Consider the following 4,157-nt stretch of genomic DNA (forward strand, 5'->3'; position numbering starts at 1 on the left):
TTCCAACCCTGCTTCTGCTCCTTTTTCATTCATTCTTCTTCTTCTTCTCCTATTACTACTACTACTCCTCCTCATGTATGTTATTGTTTTTATTCTGCAAAGTGCACATAAAATTGTCTTTTTCTAATATCTAGGAGTTTGACTGAATCATTAGCATAAATTTAATCCTAATTGTAAGAGTATTTGTAATTGCAGAATGATTATATAAGATTTTCTATACATATTTTTAACGAGATATTCAGTGAAATTATATATGCTTTGCGTCAATTAAATAATATGTTTGAGTTATTGAAATCAAGCAATAATGAAATCCAGGTGTTACTGTTTTGTCTCGAGTTACATAGAATCAGTTGAACATAAAATCACCATTGTATTTGGAAGATGACGGGTATGAGAATTATAATAAAAGTGGAGTAATTGATAAACACTTTGACATTCTGTTTGTGATGATTTTTTATTTAGTCTTAACTTGACTTTATGAAGAGGCATAATGCTGGAAATGAGACATTATATATATATATATATATATATATATATATATATATATATATATATTATATATGAATTCTTTTAAAATGAAATCCAAATACCAAGGTTTTAATTGCATTGTCATTCTTGAGTATTGTTATCAGATATCTAAATGTTGATTTTTTTAATGTAAAAACATCAAGATTTACCCCTTAAACTGCAACATGCCTCATGAGAAGCATCTTTGGCAACCTTTTGAGGTACTTTTAGTGAGAGACTGACTTTTGAATGTGGCGCATATTGGGAATATTTACCTTGAATTTATGCGTCTTCTAGAGTCACGCATCACCCTTTCTGCTACCTCCTCTGTGTTTAGCTTTAGAACATTTTGCCACATAAATGCCCATTTTCTTTTTTTTTTTTTTTTTCACCAGGCTAATGAGGAAACCAAGATAACATTGAAATGTTCTTCCTTAGTAATTTGTTGGCATTTCAGAATAAACCATGTTTTGAAATTCATAACTCAGTTATTTTAATTTATTTTTTTGTTACCTCTGGTAGGGTTGATGTTCAACTAACCATTGCAGTTTAGGGGTTAAACATGTTTCTATTGTTAAGATATGAAGAAAGAGGTTTATTTCAGTTTATTTATCTTTTTCTTTTGCATTTTGAATAATACTCCAGCAGAAGTTATTTCAGTAAGTCAGTATTTATTTAATTGTATGCAAAGACTAAATAGCTTAATACTCTTATAAGAATGTCTTAAAAAACACAAAACCAAAGTTTGGCTCTCCAGTCTCAGTCCTCTTAGATTATCGAAATCTAGTGGTATTCAATCCACTGGCATAGTTTGCGAGATTTCAAACTTGGTAATAGCTGGACTGCCAAGTACAGAAACCAGGAAAGGATTTGACAGTGACTTAACCTGGATCCCTAGGTGAGGATTTTGTCCTTGAAAGATGAGTTATAGTAAGCAAGCAAGTGCAAAGAACAAGCAAGGGTAGCCAGGTCACAGGTGGAAAATATTAGTAGCAAAGAGGTGCTTTGAAAATGATCTAAAAATCAATATATTTTGCCTTTTTAAAGAGAGCGTAGAACTAATGTGTAAATTGTGATTGTATGTTTGCTATCTTCTCTTTTTTATTATTATTATTTAAAGATGTAGTTGTAAAATTGCATTTATTTGAATCTTAAAAGTAATATTGCATTTATGGGTTTACCACTGAATAACAGTAGGAGCAATTCTGAAATTAGGTTGTTAATTAATTGGCTATTGGACTTTGTCTCATTTGAGTGTCATTGAGTTGATAGATTTAATACTTGTAATGTATGCCAAGTATTGTAGATCAAAACTAATATGACAAGCATTTTCTTGTCTTCAGCATGCTACAGCAATCACCTGGCCAAGATCTGAAGATTCTGAACCAAATTTTGCTTTGGTCAGTGATTCAGGGAGATTGGTTAGTCGTAGCTAGCATTGACATTTTTGTAATTTTTTATACATACAGCATTTGTAAATAAAATCATAAATTATAAACAGCAATGCTTCTCAAGTTCAATACTCCAGTAACATGTAATCACCAATGGTCCAGCAGTCATTCTACAGACTTTCACTTTGATGGTTCTAGAGAGTATATATGAAGATATGATGGCCAATGAGTTTTTTAAGGTGTAAGAAAGGGAGAGAGAGAAAGGGATGTAGTGAAGGCTCATTTTAGGATGACTGCTCAACTCCAGCACAACCAGTTGCTGGTGGGTGTGTGGATGTCCCTTGCACTGTCTATTGCAGAGGGACACACATACCACTGCAGCACAACCCATTGCTGGTAGTCACACAGACTACTCCAGCACAACCATGTACCTGATTGTCTAAAGCAGTCTACCATATGTGCAAGAAATAAACACAACAGACAGCCACTTGTGTTTGATGTAACCTTTTAAATCTAAATAAATAACTCTGTTGCTTAGTCATTCAGCAATTTGAAAATTAAATAAAAACATTGAGAACTGACAATGTATAAAGCTTTGTAGTACATCTGATTAGTTTTCTAAATTCCAGAGATGTATATTCAGCTTGGAATATTCATGACATAAATCTCTGCAAGAATTATACTGTTATGTAACAAGTTCAAGGTTGCTTAAACTGCAGCACTCTGGAATGTATTGTTAGAGTAGTTGTCTTTAAACATCAGTAAATAAAAACTCTTAAGCATCAAAGGAATCCAGCATAAAAAAAGGTTAGGAAATGGTATTCAATATTTACAAGCAATGAATTAACATTGTTATGCACACTGATATACTGAGCACAAATTTGCTGCTTTCTAGAGCATGTTGAATGGGAGTTTAAAGAAAGAAGCATGTGCCCCATTTTATTTTTTTCCACATAAGTACCTAAAGTGTTTCAATTAATAATATCCTACCTATATCTCCCATTTCAAATTAAACAAAGGATTAAAATCTTATTGTCAAAAGCAATATTAATAAGTAGTTTGTAATATCAAGAATGGTTGTAGTTGTATAGCAGAGCAAAGAATTGTGCATTTTTAATTCTTTAATAGCAGCGGAAATATATAATTATTAACTGTTGGAAGGATGACTACATGTTATATCTTGAATTTTTGTATGTACTGATAAAATCTAAGAATGTCTTTGAATCTCACTGGTTTGCATATATTCTGTGATAAAAGCAAACCAATGTATGTTGAAGAGCAAGCAAAACCTTTAAGAAGGATTATCAGATAACTATAACTCCAGATATAGAAGCACTGAAAAATAAAGCAAAGAAAGAGGATGAGATGAGAGAGGTTACAGTGAATATCACTAAAATGACTAAGAAACAAGAGATAAATCAGAGAAAAATATAAAGTTGAAAACAAAATTGGATTTGCTGTAAGATAACTTTTTGATTCTCATCATTACAGGCTTATACATCAAGACTTTGAGTTTTCATAATTTAAATGTCCATTAGGTAAGTTGGAAGTTATCCCTGTATAACCCCCTTGCTCGTTGTTGCTGTGGGGGGGGCTTAGGAAGCAGAGACTGAGGCCCAATGTAGGAATCTACCCTGCATCGACTAATTTTGTGGGGTCTTTTCCTCTCCCTCTTTCCTTTTCCTTCTCTTCCTCATCCCCTTTTTCTGTGCACTTATCCATATTAATTAATGCATATTAACCCTTTTCACCACAATACTTTACCATAATGCCGTGTGACCATTGATTCTGGTACATTTGTTTGTTGTGACCCTTGACCATTCTGGAATCCACAAAACTTTGCCTCACTGAATAAAAAAAATTCTTACCAAGGGGTTTTCCCTTGGTAAGCAGCAGAAAACTTTTAATAAATAAATAAAATATCCCTGTATATCTTCTTCATTAACCTATTAGAACCAGGCATTAAGCTTCATTGGTGACTCTCCCGGGTGTGCAGCTTGTAGGCCCGGCCCACAAGAATACTAGCGTGCAGTATTAAGCCTCCTTACCTCCCCTTTGCAGTGTTATTATATCTTTTTCTGCATTCTTTGCTCTTTTGCCATTTTCCATTGTTTACATTTATCATTTGATATCCCATATCCAGGTGGTCATAGATTGTCTCCTTATCATCCGTCGAGGTAGTCATAACTGCACAAGAACAAGTAACATTATTTGCATAATTTTTATTTTATTTTATTATTATTATTGTATTATATATAT

General features: G+C 32.8%; 1 protein-coding gene across 4 annotated transcripts in view; it reads right to left on the bottom strand.

The window, feature by feature from the left end:
* Nucleotides 1-755: 755 nt before the first annotated feature.
* The window catches only part of LOC125041323 (transmembrane protein 138-like), a 13,596-nt gene continuing 10,194 nt past the window's right edge, over nt 756-4,157 (bottom strand). For all 4 annotated transcript variants that reach the window (XM_047636179.1, XM_047636181.1, XM_047636180.1 and 1 more), the window contains exon 5: nt 756-4,157. This exon is cut by the window's right edge and continues 1,012 nt beyond it. The gene's annotated coding sequence lies outside the window, so the exon portion shown is untranslated.

The sequence above is a fragment of the Penaeus chinensis genome, chromosome 30, assembly GCF_019202785.1.
Source record: "Penaeus chinensis breed Huanghai No. 1 chromosome 30, ASM1920278v2, whole genome shotgun sequence".
NCBI classification, from domain to species: Eukaryota; Metazoa; Arthropoda; class Malacostraca; order Decapoda; family Penaeidae; genus Penaeus; species Penaeus chinensis.